Raw genomic sequence first — 19,989 nt, 5'->3', positions numbered from 1 at the left:
AATTTGTAGTCGGGCCTTTTTCTGGGTTAGTTGAATACAGTTGAAGTCACATACCGTTCCTTTAATATTCATTTTAATATTATCCTCTAGTATATGCGTAGGTCTTCCAGTCTTCTTGTGGATTTCATATTGAATTTATTTCTCATCTGTGGTCCAGTTCTGTTGAAAAATGTTCGTGAAACTTAATATTATAGCGCTAAATTGCAGAATGTAATTAAGTAGATCTTAAGGAAAGAGGTTGCGTGTATGTGAACAAAATTTATTTGATTAATGCGGGTGGTAAGTGGCTGGGACTTGTTAACATCTTCGGCTCTTATAAAATTTAGGGAATTTCTTGACTGTGTGACCCTCAGCTTCTCAAGGTGGCCTTTGATCTGAGGCGTGTTTTTCTTTAAATCCTTCCGTCTTCACCTCTCATTATCATTTGACCGGTGCTCCATTTTTACTCATGCCAGTTGTTGAGCTACATATAAGTTACTGAAGCCATAAGCATATCTCAATCTGTGATACTGTAACGAGAAATTCAATATCGGTGTTCTTTTCCCCACCACCATGACGTCCAGCCTCGTATCTAATGTATATACAGCAAACATTCCCTTGCATAATGCGGCCGGAACGTGAAGCCGGCTGTCACATTCATGTTTAATAGCGCGTGGTGTTTGATTATACAGAGGGACAGATGTACCTTGTGACTTGACATGCTGTAGTTCAAAATTGGCGTGTGCCTCAACGCGGATTGGAACCAGCGGACTTAGTGTTGTGTGGTCTAGGACCGACAGCTTAGACGTCATTTTACTTAAATATGTTTCATAAAGAAGTTAAGTTAAAAGCGTTTCTTAAGGAACTGTTTTGTTAATTGTTCGGGCAGGCTATAAGAAAAGAGTAAGAAGCAGGCCTGCTTATTAGTTGCCTTTGTTTGATACTTGTTAGTCGTATTGGTGTCACAGCGAGTGAGCGGTAGCATCTGTCTACTGGACAAGCAGCTTGAGGCAGCTTGAGGTAGCGTGAGGCAGCTGTCCTCACGCGGCCCAAGTCCTCGTCGCCTCAGCGTGTAACGACCAGAAAGTTATCTGCATTGTTACCGATTTACTAAATGATTCGGAAACGCGGTTGATTGGTGGGTGTGTGGAGAGGGAACCTGTTGGACGCATGCGCTGGCCGATTGTGATCTTTGTAAGAACCCAAAAGCATGTACAGTTTTACTATAAAGAGGTAGCATTTCGCCTTGGACACTAAAGGTTTTTGTGTTTCGTAAATGGACTAGCGTAACATTTCTTTCGATTTGAAAAATTACGTAATTTATTGCAGCATTATCTTTGTAAATAACACTGAAAATATAAGATTTATAAAATGTCTTTTGAAGTAAATTATCTTTACAGCGGCTGAAGGCAGATTCTTGCCAAACGCAGACTCCGCCACACTCCACCATAGGAGCCACCATATACCCGTTTGCTTTCAATTTCCTCCGCACCGCACGAACGGCGCACTCGTACAGTAGTCAAACGTAGCGTGCACTGGCTGTTATATTAGGAGTGGATTATTAATCGTTTATTTAATTCATTTACACAATTTTGACGGCTGTGAACGCCCGTCCGTTTGGATGTCGTTAGCTTTTGTCAGGTGTAATTGACACTAAATGAAATTCGAAATAAGATACAGATTTTGCGTTCCTACACGTAAATGTTGAATCACTTATGTTGTAGTTTTTAAATTAATTTGATGTATGCCTATGTATCTGTGCGGATAAAATCGGCCTGCAGAAGAACACAATAGAACTTGAATTAAAATAAAAAATTATTCATTAAAAATATTCGCCTTTCTAAGAACGTGGAATGGACTGTAATGTAAAATTATATTTAGTAAGGTGAAAATGTGTAAAGTACGAAGTGAAATAAAAAGGCATTTGATAGATCTGATATTCCTAGTTGATATGAATTTATTCTGTGTGTACTTCTTGAAATAATGTGTACGGAGGATTAATCCGTAACAGGTCCAGAATAAATAAGTCCATCCATCGAGAAAATGACTGCAGAACATTAATGATCTATTTGGTGGTGACGCAAAGACAAAATTGAAAAGAATTAAACATTTGCAAGTTTGCCTTCTATTCAGATATAATTATAGATGGGAGGATAATGCTGAAATTCTTCCTCAGGAAATCGGGTTACACTTTTGACAGAATTTATCTGACTCAAGATAGGGACTGTCCCTGAACTCTTGTGAACGTGGTAATGCATCTTTGTGTTTCATAAAGGCGAGGGAGTTCTTTACTAAATCAATGGTTATTGTCTTCTCGTGAAGGACTGTGCTCCATGTAGTTCTTATGTACTACCAAATATAGAGGGGTTTTTATCTTTGTCGACTGAATTGTAATAGTGATTTATAAGATGTGTGAAATTAAAGATATTATTTTGGGTTAAATTAGTTTTCATGTGTTTACTTCTGTGGCTTGTGAAGTTCTGTAAAGAACAGATCGTCTAGAAAGGATAAACTATATCCTTGATGTGGCAAGTCGCAACTTTATCTCGCTTTTGGAAGGGCAAGAAGGCAGGAGAGAGATGGGATGCAGAATGAGCGAGACGCAACCTCGGCTCTGATCAATTTAAGCCAGAAAAGTAGACGCGTCATGTGGCCAAGACATGGGAAATCAACTTCTCTTAAAAAATCGATTTGTCAAGTCTCAAGACGTGTACAGCAGAATAAGGATGGCGTTGAAGACGTGAAAGAAAAGACGGAAGGACTTTTTCTGAATTTTTTATAGTCTAGTTGCTGGAAGTTAAAAAAAATAAATAAATAAGCGTGAAGTAGCTGACGGAAAGAGAAATGAAATGTGTTCTAGTTATTTCTGAAAAATAAAAATTCCTTCTTTTATTTGTAATCCTATACCCACATTTCGTACCTCAAAGTTCAGTTGTTATACTCTTTGTAATTTTATCAAAGATATATTAGCAATTTTATTGCAGTTTTATATAGACCTCAACTTTACATACGAATTTTAAGACTTTGCACCTAAACCGAAACCCAGTTATTATCTGAGACTCAGGCTCAATGTGACTGCTAATCATATTTTGGTCTTCTATCATCATCACATCAGAAATTTTGCATAAGCTCTGGGCCAGTTCATTCCACATTCATGTTATTTTACTTTCTCTTACAAACCTGTAATATCGATTTGTTTCTGAAGACAATGAGGGGTGAGTAAGGGTGATTCAAGTCCGGATGGGTGTCACGTTTCAGAGAGAATACGGTAGCGCCTCTGGTAGCAGAATGGCAAACTACATGTTTCGGTCAATTTTAACTCAGAAGTGGCTCAGAGCCATCAATCGGTAGCTGGAAGTACTACTACGGTAGTAAATTTGGGATTGGATAGAATTGTCTCCTTTATGTCTTTCCGCACTTATATTTAAATATCAGTTTGATGTGAGATGCTGTTTTGATGTAACATGCTGGTAAAAGTGATCCATTTGATTTTTTTAACGCAATTATTTAAAAATTTGGTGAAGTAATAAATTCTGTTAAGCTTATTTTACCACGCTTTCTGTTTTCAAAAAATAAAGAATATACAAGAGAATTTTGCCAGTTGTTTTGTACGGTCTTTTACTTTGAGGGGGGAGAACATAGACTACATGAGTTAAAAAACAAATTATTTAGAAAAAAATATTCAGGCCTAAGACAGATGACAACGATGAACTGCGTGCTTTGTGTAGGTCACAGCGAATTATAGTCTGCATTTACGAATTGCTGGTCCAGTAAAAATTGTACATGGCCTCGTCGGTCTGTGGCAGAAGGCATAACCCAAACAGCTTCTATCACATACCAATTATAACGCCTTTTCATAAATATGGCTGTCTTCTGGCTTGCAGCACTGTGTCTCGTAGAATGTAGCTAACTTCTGCCTCCATCTTCAGGGCAAGACTGCACGACCTACAACCCAGAATACTCTCCGCTGTGAGGACCTCAAGTCCTGCCTTTGCTTAAGTCTCTTCTTACTTCGGGCTGTACCTTCCTTCGGAATAACTGAGGTCCCTTTTTACTCCTTCAACTTCACGTACCTTCTTTCGTCCCTTCCATTAGGCAGAGGTCGTTGAGGTCGTCTTCGTTCGGGTGAGGTGGAAAACGCGTATCTACACTTGTTCATCGTTAGGTGGCTTGACCGGTTTGCTAAATAAAGAACAAAGTGGGGATAATTATTATCGTACTTGCCCTTGTAACCGGTTGAGTGAATGCATGCAAGATGGCACGTCTCGTGTACTATTCTGTGTAGTAACTACTGATGATATTTATATGGGTTTGTTGTCTGTCGCTTGTAAATTTGCAGTAAATGTCTTCATTTTTCCTCTGACGATATAGTTGTTCTTGGTTTGTAACCCAGTGTGGACTTTAGGTAGATACCGACGTTTCGGAGAAACATATTGTCTCCGTCTTCAGCACTTTAGCTGTGAAGATGGAGAATCTATTGTTTCTCCCGAACTTTGAACGTTGGTATCTACCAAGAAGTCCACACGGCGTTACAAACGATTAATATTGAAATCTTCATTCGATATTATTTATTGTCTCGGATGTATCTGATAAACACGACTTTTCAAGGGTTGCTTTTACCTCCGTATCTAGGTTATTATCTTTATACTCGCAGCTTTTCTGTTCTGATTGTTTTCGGTTATGATCGGACTCGGGAACGTTTTGACTGCTACGATAATACACTAAGCACTAGACCCAAAACACCATGTAACTGCAAGAAACAGGGATATTTATTGTATTAAATTATATCTGCTAAGAGAAATTGTTCTCACACTAATGTAGTCTGATTAATATAGGAAATACTGTGGCTTGATGTTCGTTGCATTTTTGGAATTAAGATTTCCTGCATTATCGCCCACTTAGTTATTCGACAAGAGGGTCAACTTTGTTGTGAGAGCCGGACTACGAGGAAGTTGCTCTCCGGGCTACTCCATGCAACAACAGCAGGTGCAGGACAACGTTTTTAATTTATGATAACCTCAGGCTCTTAACTACTGCGGACAGTCGCCACCTTGTAAGTGTGTGGGGACTAAAATTCAGAAAAGTTTGATTAGATATAAATCTCTCCGTTGTGAGGTGGACGCACATCTGCCAGTCTTCCTGTCCTGTCGGCAACCACTCCGAATTTCTGAACCCTACAAAGAATTCTACAACACGAATGACTGTTATTAACCGTATTATTAGCTGCTTCAAGAAGCAGGGCAGTTCTGTATAATTTCATTTAGTCCATCGTTGTGCGGGGATATGATTACGATTCGTTGTAAGTTAGCACCAGTCTGTGATATTTGAGGTCTTCAAGGCGGTGAAGATGATTTTGTTCTGCTGGGTAGTGACACTTGTGTTTTGGAGAAATAAAAATTTCCATTCTAGTAGATGAACTCTGCGTAGTTTTGCATCTCTGAAGTTAGAGATAAATATGTTTCTCCGAAATGTTTTATCTATCTACGACTCTGTACGTCGTCGCAGCTCGAGAGAACCTTGCCACTTAACATGAATTGTTTATAAATAATGATAACTTATTTCCTTCATTTGCTTACTATTTCGTATAATACGTTGCTCCATGGATCGGAGTAATTTTTTTTAAGCAGGTTATCAGGAAATTCGCTGCCTTTTACTGTATCCGAAAGATGATTACCATTATTTCAGGAACCCTGGACCCTGTTCTGAGCCAGATGAATCCAGCCCACACGATTATTTCCAGTTTATTTGGTATTCGTATTATTATTAGTATTATCCTCTTATCTGTACGTAGGTCTTCGAAGTTGTCTTTTGCTTTCAGGTTTTTCGTCTAAATTTTTTTCGTATTTCTCGTCCCTCACGTAATTGTCATTTGCTCTGCCTGCTTCATCCTGCCCTATTTTCTTCAGTTACACTACCATCTTCCAGAAGTCCATTCGATTTACACATTATTTCTTGTACCTAGTCAGAAACCTGCGTCATGTATAAATAATACCCTTCTATCAACACAGTTGCGTTGCACGTCTTCGTACGCTTTTGTAATATTCTGACTTTCGAATGGTATCTTTCCTTCAAATTCAACGATCACACGCCATGAGTAAAGCATACGATAATCTGAAGCAGTTTCTATATGACGCTTACATATTTATATTAAGAGAATACGTAACAAAAATAATCAGTATTAATTTAAATAGGCCTGGATTATTTATCGGCACTCGAGAAAGGAAACCTACTTACATTCTGTGTATAGGACCCATGAATGTAATCGATATATTATTTCGATAAATCTTTTATCGATTATATTCATTTTACTTCCCACAGTTCAGCTTGTGAGGCTTATGACAGTGACGGGCTAGAAGCTGACTTGACTGACTTCGTGATGCAGTCTGAAATTCTTTAAATGAAGAATTGTGTGTGTCTGAAGGAAGGAATGTTTTTTGTGTGAATGTAAGTAAATGTTTTGATAATACTTTATAGAAATTATATAAACACTTAACACACTTGTAGATTCTGGCCTTCTTCGTCACAGCCTGAATGTAGTTTTACGTAACACATGAGACCCTCTGTCTCTTTTGCTGTGGGGGTACGACAGGACACTAGCAGCAGCCAGAAGTTTCCTGTTCCTGATTTAGACTTATGATTCCTTATCACCCGAAGCCTTTTGTTCTGTGTTTATGGGAATCGTGTGACAGTTGTGGCCTTTTTCCCCCTTCTCTGTTCCCTCACCTGTCACTTCAGTTTACGTATTTATGGTTATTGCTACCTTAAAAGGAGTATCAACATTTGCTGCCACAGAATTATCGTAAGGCAAACTACAGTCCCCAAAGAATTCAAGAAATGCGTCTTACATAGGAAGTAAAATGGGATAAATTGAATACGTAACGACTGTCATAAAATTCACCTCTAATAAAATGTGTACTCGATGTGGAGGACAGTGAAACTTTGTCGCGGTAATGCTGAAGGAACGTGTAAGATACATGAAGTAATGTACGATGGAAATCTGGAGCAAATATCCTGTGTGCGAGGAAAACGTTTCCAGGTCGTCCTTAGTGTTACGAATTTGTATTCGGAATTAGCCCTCTCTAAACCTTTGGCCTGGTAGGTCGATATTTTACAAAAGTTGGTGTCAGCATTATGTCATTGGAGGCCACTTCAACCTTCTACGTTTGAGTACCTTAACAACAACAACAACAACATGGCGGGCGTACTAACTTAAGAGGTCGGTACGACAGCAGCGCTGCTATGTTAAGGTTCTGGAACTATTCATATCTTTAAGTGACTTTTCGATTGGAGTATCGTTATGTAAGTTCAGTTCTCTTCATGTTACCAAGGTTGATAAACCTGAATACCGGATATAGTCTGTTAATAACGCTGACGAAACTACGGTGTAATCCTGATGAAAACTTGTGCAGTGGTAAGTAGGCTTTGAGATCTGGGTGAGATTTCTTACTTCAGTTCAGTGTATATACAATTAGAGTTAGAAGTACGAAGGACACAGTGATGTTTCTTTTTCAGATTGAACTTTCAGATTCCATAAAACAAGGAATTTCTTGCCTAACTGAGCAACTATTAGGCACAGTCTCAGTAAAGGGACTCTTCTGCTTGGACTTTAATTGAGTGTGCCTATGTTTGTTATTTACAAGATAATTAGGTATAATAAGAAGACACGTTGTCTCTTATAGCACCCGAAAAAAGTCTCCTTCAGACCTTGAAAGCGATGTTGTACAGATCTTGAATTCTGATTTTTACCACAAACTGTATGAGATGAGGCTAAAATAGAAATTCATACGTAAATAGGCCCTATTACGAGGATGTGAAAGGGACACAGTCAGTGTTATTTGTGGGAGATGTTACGTAGTCTTGTCAAACCTTTCTGTCAGTTAAACTGTGATGCAAACAAAGTGTAAAATTTATAAGGAATTAATAATTCTGTTACTGAACGTCGCATCCGAGTAAAATGCTTAGTTCTCTTTAACGTCATTTGTGCCTTTCGTCAGCTTTGTTTTCTTCCAAATTTTATTAATTCCTCCTCCGTTCAGGAGTCAAAACAAGATGGTAGCAGACTTATTTGACCTGCTCTCTGTACACCCGGTGGTCGTGAATGTGGACCAGTCTTCTGTTGTCACTCACTCCGGAGTCGCTGACGTGAGCTGAGTCTGCTCTTCTTGGTAGCTGCTGATAAGGTAGCTAGGCAACCCTCCGTGCTTTTATTGGATATGAAACGAGAGTAGGAACAAGTGGGACAGGGAGGGGGGGACAAGATTTATATGCTGGTGACTGCAGTAATCGAACCACGCCCTAATATTCATTCGTATTACATTCTCTCTCTGTCTCTCTCTATTCTCACGTCTGTGGTGTTCTATATATTTGTTCTTGCTGCTTTTCTACGCATTTCGCATGCATTCCCCACCTCCATTTTAAGTTCTGATTTCTTGCATTCACATTTTCTTCCCAAACCATGTTAAAGAAATGAAACAAGATAAGAAATGAAATTGTAATCTGAGCTATTTCCAAGAGTGTACATTTGTATTTTTTGCTGACTTTTTATCAGTGCCACAGTAGAGCACGGAATATTCTCGAAAATTTACATTCTCAAGCAAACGTTGGGGTCTAATATTTTTACATTTTAATTATTTATGATTTATTTCATTGCAGTTACTAATGTGTTTGCAACGTTTCGTCTTCAGAGATTTAGTAACCAGTATCATGGAGCACGGTCATTCTTGAGAATCTAACACTCGTTCATTCGTTACCGTTTTCGCAAGAGCTTGTCACTAGACGAAATCTAGTCCACAGCCTACTGCCCTGTAACCTTCATTTCCGCCTTAAATTGTCCTCCCACCTACCTGTGTCCAGTTCAACTACAGCTTTCCACCGGAAACCACACCTACGTAGTCCACTTCACTGAAGTAGGTGAGCTGCTTAAGACGTAGTCCATTGCGTGTTGAAGTCAGCAACAGAAAGTACGTGTACAATTTAGTAGTTTCGGGCACTTAAAGAGAACCGCTTGTAAATGACCAGTTAAATCAAACAATATGTTGGATCTCAATAAGCATTAAAACTTGCATAGAAAATTATTGTGCGTATGGACTGTCAATCTAACGAATTATGAAGCCCCTCTTTATGTATTCATCCCAGTCTTTTTACTTCTCGTAGGATAACAACCATATAGTAAAATAATTTATTTTATTTTTGAGTGTGTTGTACTATCAAAGTATTGAATTAGGAGAGCTGGGAGGCAGACGCCAGAAAACTGATATGCAGTTTGTTTAATTTCTTTGTTATTGCTGGTGGTTGGATTTGAATCTGGTACTGCAGGATTCTGGAAGACAGCAAACAAAATTATTACTTAGAGGGTTCTTGGTTCCATCACGATCGATTGAAAATAGAAAACAGAATATCACGATGTGTGTCTGTACTTGTGTGTGTGTGTGCGCGCGCCAGTTTGTGTACATCAGTACATACACTGATTATTACCTATTTTTATAAACTATATGACTTTCATTTAGTTTAGAGGCTGTCACATGCTAAAATAAATTTTATGTTCTCTGTAGTTGGAACACAGCCTAAGAAATTATCTGATTAGATTCCTAATATATCATTGTTTTCATGTAATTAAATACACGACTCATTTGTGAAATGGGTTAATTCAACGTTAATCAATGCCATGATATGATCTTATAATGCTTGACAAAGCTCACAGAATAGTTGCGTTTGCTGATACTTCTAATGCAGACACTCGTAAACTACAAAGGCTTACAGAACGTAGACATGCTTATTATAGTACACAAGATATGTCATTGTAGTAGTCAGTACTTTCCAATTAACTTTGTATAAAACGAACAGTTTCTTTGATCAGAATAATGGGAATGTTTCAGCAGAGCTTTCTCCAGACAAGATATTAACAAACTTTCCTCTGAGCAGGTTACCATGGAAGCGGGGAGTAATTTAATCGAACAAGCCATAAAGCTTGTGGCATTGCGGTGAAGCGACTTTATGGAAATTTCAAGTAACCTTAAAACAGCTCTGTAATTGATATAGGATGATTTCAGTATAATTTAACTTCAGTAGTAGGTTTTTAACAGGTCACAGAATGGTTAGCAAACATGTGAAATATGCATGGATACAATAATACTGTTTTTAGTCGTAAAATAGTCATAATTGTCTTTTAATGCTGAATAATTTAATAGTGTGAGAAAACGGTGTATCGATTAGTATTGCTTTACGTCTGATTATACTATTCGAATGTGATTTTTTCTTCTAAAGGACAGAGTTGTAATAAAAACCTGACCAGCGTTTAACTGCAAAATTTGTAGGATTTGAGGTTTTCACAGCGGCCAGTCTGAAAATTGCTGTCTGCTGGGTTGTTGCGCCGTGTATTCTGGTAGATTTCCTCCAATGTCACATTTCCACCTCTGAAACGTTGGTGGAAATATACCAGACTACACGGCGGAATATCCCGGATGACAACAATCTGCAAAATTTGTGATCGTTGCATTGGTAAACTGAAGAATTGGCATTGATAATGTGCTTTTTATTACATCGTTAGACCGAGAATTATTGCATAAATGAACTGAGCCAGTGTTCACTGAAAATTGCAGTAATGATAAGATTTCAGGTGTTCATGGTTCCGGGTATGAAGGTCTTCTGGGTTATTGCGCCTTTTCAGAGACGCATGCTACCTTAATCATTCAGGACTATGAATCACTCAGCAACCACCTCTGAAACGTCGGTAGACTCGCACCAGACTGCAAGATCAAAAATCCCAGAAAACAGCCACATTTACACTCACCCCCGTGAGGACCTGAAATCTCACAGACTTAAGCGTTTTATCCGTGTTAAGGATCTTTGGTGGACTCTTGTGAATGCGATAATGAAGCTACAGGTCCCATGAAAGGTATGTAATTTAGGTAGTTAGTGTTATTACCTTCATAAACTGGATATTTTTGGTTATTTATGTTTTCATCTTAGATAGACCTGTGTCATTTTATTGATAAAATAGGGCCCACTACATATTAAAGCTATTAGGTACATAAAAGGGGAATTCTCAGGTAAATGCCCCCTCCTGTCAAGTTGTGGTAATAGACACAAAAAAGAAACTTTTGCTCAATTCTGTTAAAAGTGGCGATATAACCTTTCATTATTCGTGTCTTCTGCGGAGCACAAGGAGCTCTCAGACGTGGGCATGATTGTAAAGAAAACCCTCCGCTTTGTACCTGCCACAAAGTTTGTAGAGCTTTTCCATACCTGTGTTATGTTGCCACTGCTCTTATATTTTTCCCCATACAAAACCCATGTCTCCTAAATCCTAAAGCGTTTATGTACGCCCCCTCTACTTCCATTCAAATCAGTTCACTGTGTGGTAAACGTTGTAATCTGATTTTGCTCTAATGCTCATATAAGAAGTGGTTGTCCCGCATTGTTTGTATCCTTCACCATTTTATTCTTTGAAATTTGTAAAATCGTGAACGGGCCATCACTGTTTGCTTCCCGCTTGATATATCCACCTACATTAAAACTAATCTCCTATTTGTGCATGTAAAACCTGGCGCTAGTCATTACAGCCTTCAGTTTCAAAAATTACAAATGACGTAATTAATTTCACAAACAGAAATCATCTCTCATTTGTTTATCCTTATGGCGCTAGACAAGGTTTACGATGATCGACCTGATGATGGAGAGAGCAGGTACCCCTGAAACTTCGATAAACTTTTATCAGAATGCATGGCGCTACGACCTATCTTCATGCTGGCTGCCGTTAGAACCTGAAATCTCATCTATTCAAAATACTGTTTAAATTTGCAAGCTGATCATTACTTTTATCTTTACAAACTTTTAAGTTGGTAACCCGTTTTAAATTTATTAATGTCTTTGTACAGTTCTCTGGTAATCTTGTCCTTATTGTTTCTTTCAAGGTCACGAAGTTAGTCATTCAGACCCCTATCCTCCTCTTTTGCTCAAGGTTCTAGTTTGTCTTCAGATGGCCCATTTCACTTCGTGTTCTGTATTTCGAATTCTATTAGCATCATGTCTCATGGAGTTCACTTTATCTTTATTTATTTGACTCAGGGCGTGTTTTCATTTACTTATTGTCTATATTAATGTTTGGTATTTGGGTCAAATACCGCACGTGCATATTCAAAATTATGTACTACCGAGATAAGTTTTATCCGTTGCTATTAATACTGAAAAACAGATAAAAGATTTTGGTCAGCAAGTTATTCTGCAGCCATCATGTGGAGTCAGTAGAAGACCGAAGTCCGCAAAAGTCGTTTCCATAAGTTTTTATTAGACAGTGAATAATGTTTAATATTCTTACATATAATGAAATCCAGTTGTTGTCACTAGCCGTTACAGAATCTAATTTATTTCTGCTGACGTTGGTTTAGTTGAAGTGAAGTTGTGCAGGCTCTGTCGGTGGCCTTATGGCCCTGTCACACATTTCACTCTCTTTCTCTGGACCCCAGGGACTTCATTAGGAAGGAATAACATGCCTATCGGTCACTTACCACGCTGTCAATAACGAAGGTTGCCGTAATTTTGCTTGTAGCCTGAGAACTGAAAGTATGAGAAGGGGGCAGTGTAAGTGTGTTTTGAAGATGGCTGTCTTCTGGGTTGTAGCGCCGTGTGGTCTAGTAGAAGTTTACCAACTTTAGGTCCTTGCTGCTTCCAACATCAGGGCGATGTGTCAAGACAGCCGTCATCGGACTCACCGACGTCAAAACTGCAAATTATACCTTTTTTGTCTGGAGTGGTTGTTTCTTGTGTATAAAAGAGGTTTTCAACCCCAAAAGGGACAATTCATGAACCTTTCGCAGACGCGTGACACGGGACTGCAGACTCCCGTGGTCTGTTTGGTTTTTCCTCTGGTGTGTCCTCTTCATGTATCCATTGTAAGCTGTGGTTTACTGGTTCGTGCTCGTAATAAGGAAAAGGAAGTCCATTGAGGATAAAAAGTGTCTTTGTGATTCACATTTTGGGAGGATGATGGAGGCAACAAGGACCTATGAAACGTCGGTAAACTTCCACCAGACTACACGGCACTACAACCCAGGGGACATCTATCTTATCATTGAAGTTAATCTCGTTACCAAGTTCCTGTTTCCAAACCCCTTTATAATCTCAGGCATGCGAACTTTTGAGATGGGAGAAATGGATGACAGACACCCAATAGGCTATGTAGTTGATAAAGATATCTGACTGTTGAATTTTAGAGCGACGTATATCTTTCTGTGCTAATCGAGGTTGTAGAATTGTCTACATGCCCCACGTAAACAATTTTTGGTGCGTAGAAAAGGCCTTCAATGTGAAACTTTACGATCATGTTTTCTGAGTCGTTCTGAGAAGTCTGGGTTGTTAAAATATTCCAGGGAGCAGAGTTCTTGAACTCTAATATACGCTCAGCTTGTCAAGAAATTATCTTCCTTTGTAATTCATAAAAGCTGTCCTCTACATTCTGTCCTTAGCTACATAAATCCTGTAGAGACTGTTGGTATTTGGGCTTTCCGAATCACATATACATTTTCGGTTACTTGTATTTTGCCGAAATTTCCTGGACAGTGTGTAGCGTTGCATGACATGCTAGCCTCTAACTGTGATTGGTACTTAACCCCTGCTCAACCATCAAGCAAGATGACGTATGAAATATTAAAGTGACAATTTAATTTGTGAGTTATGAATTGCCATAATTTGTTCTCTCTCTTCTGAGTTCTAAACAATACATACCTTACACTTTTACTGATGCTGTTTCTTGTATCCAGTTTATTAAATATTACAATTTATAGTCCAAAAGATTAATATTAAACGTAGTTCTTCTCCACTTTACAATTAATTGCGTCTTGTTCTGAAAGAGGAAACATCTGAAATGCGATAAAGGCATCCCTTCCAAATGGCGTATATTTGCCTTCAGTCTCTGACTGCCAAATCAAACACGGCAAACTAACATTTAAGTGAGACGTGCATTTACGCGCCTCTCTTCAGGCAGAGTCTTGTTCCTGTCGGCCGCCTCGAGAAGCTGCGTAATGATGAAGCTGTTTCTTCCAGAGACCGATTTTCTCCCCATCTGTTTCCAATACTCATCTTCGTGCGGGGCTTGTTTCTATCTTGTTTTCATCTTCACCTAATTGGGCCTCCCGAGACGGTAATATTTTGTCAGCCAGTCAAATTGCTTGCCTCCTGGTCCCCCTTCATACACTCCAGTACACGAATCAGAGATCGTCAAAACATCTTGTTAGTTGGCATTTGACTTACGTGCAGTATCGGGCTTGTAATGTGAACTCTTGTTTCATGTATCATTAATTTTAAGAAGCTTCCTAGAATGTCAAGGACGTTTCAGACGAGAATAAGACACGGCAGCTTTAACAATTTCCATTATTGAAACTAAAAATTTCCATTCTCCTACTTTTGTTTTGACCCTGAGAATAGAAATTAAAATAAAAATTTGTTCCAGTCAGGGACTCGAAAACACACTGCTTAAGCAATGACACTATCCTCTTATCAGAGCCAAAGGAAATTATGCTCCTTTCTCTGGTATATGTTACGCGGACATGTATTCTATACCCATTATCCGGTTTACATGGTTTTTATGACCGTTCGCTGTCTGTTTACTTGAACATATTTGGAATCATCGCCAGGTTCGGTTTCGTGCTTCTGTGTCATTGCACTAAGTATCTCCTCCTCGATGTCCAGAAATATTGATAACAATATATTAAAACTATGTTGTTAATTCGATTTTAAAGTTAAAATGATTGTGGAAATGATTTTTAAATTTTTTAGGGCAGCCTGCTGAGTCTCAATGTGTTACCTATGAGTTTTGTGCTGTGGTGCGTCGTTATGAAATGTCCATTCCCCGGGCTATGTTTCTGTAGTTTTAAAATGGCGTTCCTTCCCATATAAAATGTTCCAGGTCTTAGGAAGTCAATGCCACTTCACTATTTGAATCAGCAATAGGCGAACACCATATCAGATACTTTATAAAACAGCAGCAGATGCATGTGGAATAATTCGTATGTGTAATCAAATTTGAAGTTCGCCTTTCCATTCATGTCCATGTTGCTTCTGTTTTGAAAACAAAACAATATAGAGGTGCGGTTGCCTGAGGAAGACATCAGGCCAATCAGTCATCCAAAATATGGAAACATGTAGTAACAAAATGAGTAGAAACACAGTTTGCGTTATCAGGTAATAGAACACGCAATTATACTTTTTCTTTCCTCGTATTCAAACCTAACAAACTTTTATATTTTTATACAATGCATTAGCCATCTGCTGCTTAAGATAGTCTAACCAAAGGTAAAGTTGTCAGTCTGCAAAAGAAGGCAAATAATTGTTAATTTAAAAAAAAACACTTTTTGTGCCAGTTTCAGCTTAACAAACAGTGAGTTTTATTCTGCTCGTGGTAGTGTGAATCCCGTTTTAATAACAAAAGAGAAAATATTCCTATGCAGATTTTGCTGTTGAGTGAATGTCATTTAAATTAGAAGACCAATAGAGAAAAGAATGAATAACAGGAGGATAGAGATTTAACGAGAACCAAGTTCTGAGTGATTACATAAAAGAAGAGCCCAGTGAAAGAATAAACCTCTCTCAGAGAAATATAATTGAATCGGTCATTTAAAAAATTATACGATTCCATCAAATCACTTTCGAGAAAAATTAAAAAGCATGCTAAAACACACATTTATTTTACGTGTGATTTATTTTTTCCTTAGAATAATTGGCAAGTATGTAATATATGTTAAATTATAGTTTAAAAACACGATTTGCATGTAGAGTTACAGGCTACAGTTATTTTTGGACTCATGCCGGGAATCGAACCTCCATAGTTTCGCCGGTAGCTAGTCTGCCGACAGATTTGGCCCGACTCATGAACTTGGACTCGTAGACGCAGACTTTAATATGGGGGGGGGGGGGGCATGGCCCCACAACTGCTTGACATTCAATAATTCTCACTGAGTATCTCGACCTGACGATCAGTATGCATTGGCAGTGATCAGTGAGTTCTCGCTGTTCGTACAGAGTGACCCAGAATGTTACATCTGCAAAGTTTTATTCAGAGTGGCCAATTCTAACACCTAGATTCGACCCTGGGATATCCTGAATAAACAGTTCTAGTAATTAAGCTGCAACGTTGAACACCAGAATTGCGATTTTAAGAAATTTTTCTCCCTAAAAGAAATATGAATTACACTAGTCCTGTTCTGTAATAAGGATTTAATATCGCGTTCGTTTGACATGTGCCACGTTTCCCTGCAAAACATTTATCCTTCAGGGACTAAAAAGGGGGTTCCTAGGTAGCCCATTGAGTACTATACCGAAGGACGAAGATCCTGACGTAAATAGACGGACGTTCCTTCCTCTGGAGACCTCATTATATTGCTGCTTGAGATTATTCTTGAGCCAAAGGAGAAGAAGATGGCGAAGAAGGAATAAAAAGCGAAGAGATTGAGAAATGAGATGGATAAGGTGGTATCGAGAAGGGGAGGAGTTGAAGTGTGGAGTTGGGAAGTACAGAAGAGGAAAATACAATTCGAGGTCAAATTTCAGTCTTTGTTCTCGTATTATATATATATATTTATATGTGCTCTGTGATTGGTTCTGAACATCCAGGGAGAAATAAAAAAAATATGGCGTCTCTTGTAAAAGGTTCTGTGACTGAAGGGAAAAATAACATATGCAAGGAAGTTGCGAACTGCAAGGGAAATGAGAAGTGTGGGATTATTGGCCAAGAGGGTGAGGGTGGACGATTTCTCGGAGCCACCTCTAACAGCTCGAAGAAAGAAATCTTATCTCACAATTGAAGATTTCTTTCTTTAAGTTTCTGTGGAGAGGTCCCATGCCTAGTTACATTTACGCCACACAATCCGTTTTTAAATTAGCTCAAAAGATGGTAGAATATATCTGTTTCTTAATTACATGACGTTTATTAGTGTGTTGGTTTCAGTTTACAGTTGGAAATTACACTCTGGTCTTATGTACACTTCTAAATATATTTACATTTGTTACGACGTTTTCACATTCTCTGTGTTCCTTTGAATTATTCTGCTATCCCTCGTCTCTTTCCCCCGTAGTTTATAATTTATTCGTCGCCATATTTCATCACTGACCTTTTTCATTTCTCTTTATACCTACTTAAATATAATCCAACTTTTTGCAGTTTTTCATAATCTTTACTTGTCGCTGTCTTCATAATGCCTATTTCGGGCTTCATACTTGTGAAATTTTTGTAATTTATTGTAAGTATTGATCAGCGTGTGATGGTATTAAGCGATTGAAAGATGAAAGTTAAGGTTATACTTGTGTTTATTTATCACGTATTGAGGCATTGACGTAAATCTCCATGGAGTAGAGTAGAATTAGAATTTTACATGTTAAAAATTGTAAACATTTATTACGGATAATTCCAAACAAAATGCCGTAAATATTCTGTTGTTTACCGCTTGATGCGTTAAACAGTTGGGAATCAACGAAGTGTTCAGATCGTTTACGTACACGAATTGAACGCTCGACAAGCAGCGAAACAGCAGTAGGAAAAAAAGTGATGTTCGTCTAGCAGTCAGACGGAAATACGGGAAGGAAACATCTGTACGAAATGATTTTTTTTATATAAGAAAATAAATTCACCTGGTCTGTCTGCTGAGGTGGAAGGTTTTAAAGGAAAATTCCGGTCTTTCCATTCTTCCTAGAATCCATTTTTGTAAACAGTTCACGCGTCCATCATCGTGATAGCATTAACCAAAGTATATAAAAAGACGTCATGCAATTTTTGTTTGTTTTTCTCCTGGAAATAATTATCGACGAGTAGGCAGTGCTGTAACAGCGTATTTGTGTAGGGCTCATTGGCCACATAATTGCAGCTTTTCTCGTGAGATTCGTTATAAACTCGTTTCACATTCTCTTAGACTAGTTTTCTACAAATGGTAGTTAGTGTCTTGATATTATCCCCTCGTATTATAAAGAAATGAAGATAATGCATAAGCCTGGGTTTGTTTTTCTTATCATACACAAATTATTGTTATTATCAGTTTCGTGGGTCGGGTTAAGGGGGGGGAGGCGCAAAGCACGAATATGCTGCACAACTGTTTCTGGAAGTTCTTACACATCTTTAGCATCCGGCATTGGTAGCGTGATGGGTGTTTATATACAAGTCTTCCTTAATTGTCATTATCAGAAAATTAAGTAATAATTTGATTCAGTTGTTTCTTCATCTTAAATAAAAAAGAAGTTTGTATGTTCTGCTTTTGTTAATAATCAGGTATGAATTTTGTTATAATGCAAAGAGGAAGTTACTTTTGATGGGAGAATTGCTTCTCAGTAACTTATTAAACAGAGGCGTTTTATTATGTATAGGTTGAGTCAAAATAAAGGCTTTATGTCAGTTGCAGCATACATGCCTTATTTTATTTTTCATATCAAAATATAATGTTTGCTGACGGATAATAAAAGTATTTTTGGTAATTGTACTTGTAATAATATTTAACTCTACGCAGGTGTTTCTTTATTTTTAAAATTTTGCCCTTTTTAATTAATTTTTTTCAGATGTTGTTAGACTTGGTAACTATTTATTATGTTTTTGCTTTCATTCTGTCACATTTTTTTATTCAATTTCTTTTCTCTGCCTTTCGTCTTTCTTCTAAATAGCTTTTGTGTTCTAAACTTTAGTACGATCAGCGAGGTAGGATGCATTTAATTTTACTGTTTTACTGCATTAGATGAAGAACAAATCTTTGAAATGTCGGTAAACTTCTACCAGACTACACGGCGCAACAACCCAGAAGACAGAAATCTTCATACTCTGATGACGGAGGCAGTATGACCTCTGAAACGTTGGTAAACATCGACCAGACTACACAGCGCAACAACCCAGAAGACAGAAATCTTCATACTCTGATGACGGAGGCAGTATGACCTCTGAAACGTTGGTAAACATCGACCAGACTACACAGCGCAACAACCCAGAAGACAGAAATCTTCATACTCATCGCCCTGATGACGGAGGCAGTATGACCTCCGAAACGTTGGTAAACATCGACCAGACTACACAGCGCAACAACCCAGAAGACAGAAATCTTCATACTCATCGCCCTGATGATGGAGGCAGTATGACCTCCGAAACGTTGGTAAACATCGACCAGACTACACAGCGCAACAACCCAGAAGACAGAAATCTTCATACTCCGATGACGGAGGCAGTATGACCTCTGAAACGATGGTAAACATCGACCAGACTACACAGCGCAACAACCCAGAAGACAGAAATCTTCATACTCATCGCCCTGATGACGGAGGCAGTATGACCTCCGAAACGTTGGTAAACATCGACCAGACTACACAGCGCAACAACCCAGAAGACAGAAATCTTCATACTCATCGCCCTGATGATGGAGGCAGTATGACCTCCGAAACGTTGGTAAACATCGACCAGACTACACAGCGCAACAACCCAGAAGACAGAAATCTTCATACTCTGATGATGGAGGCAGTATGACCTCTGAAACGTTGGTGAACATCGACCAGACTACACAGCGCAACAACCCAGAAGACAGAAATCTTCATACTCACCGCTGTGAAAACCTGAAATCTTACTAATTTTCCGTTATTTTATCAACATGCTAATACGTAATGACGAGTACAACAAGAAGTAATTTTATTTTATTTAAATATATTTATTGTTGCTTTGACACACGTGTGTCTGGTCTTTGTTGAAGTAACAGAAAACGTCTTTGACTGGTCCGAGTAGTTATTTGACTCACTGCCATAGTTCCTTCAGGCGAGCTGGTTAAAAACTACAGAAATATTTACGTTCGATCAGGTCTCGCGTGGCATAAAGTTTCTCTCATTAAAAAAGAAGACATTTCTCTCCATCAGTACGTAATAATTACTAGGAGCAGATACTGAAAGGAGAAACAGCTAAAATACCCTTGAGCAATGCAACAAACATGAGATTAAAAAGTGAAATAAGATAAAAAAAATCAAAACAAGATGATATCATGCTTGTGTATATTATATTTTAAC

At 38.3% G+C, this 19,989-nt stretch overlaps 1 protein-coding gene and 1 long non-coding RNA gene across 8 annotated transcripts in view; one reads left to right on the top strand and one right to left on the bottom strand.

Annotated features, from left to right (window-relative positions):
- MESR6 (misexpression suppressor of ras 6) overlaps nt 1-19,989 on the top strand; it is an 841,969-nt gene that overhangs the window by 627,165 nt on the left and 194,815 nt on the right. The gene's annotated exons all lie outside the window — the stretch shown is intronic.
- Nucleotides 8,515-19,989, bottom strand: part of LOC110839329 (uncharacterized) — a 140,521-nt gene continuing 129,046 nt past the window's right edge. For both annotated transcript variants that reach the window (XR_002546433.2, XR_002546438.2), the window contains exon 3: nt 8,515-9,298. This is a non-coding gene — a long non-coding RNA (uncharacterized LOC110839329). The remainder of the gene's footprint in view (nt 9,299-19,989) is intronic.

This window comes from Zootermopsis nevadensis, unplaced genomic scaffold (genome assembly GCF_977971745.1).
Source record: "Zootermopsis nevadensis isolate Lab colony 2312 unplaced genomic scaffold, Znev_1.0 Znev_ptg000017l, whole genome shotgun sequence".
Lineage (NCBI taxonomy): Eukaryota > Metazoa > Arthropoda > Insecta > Blattodea > Termopsidae > Zootermopsis > Zootermopsis nevadensis.
This window is presented reverse-complemented; position numbering and strand designations above follow the sequence as displayed.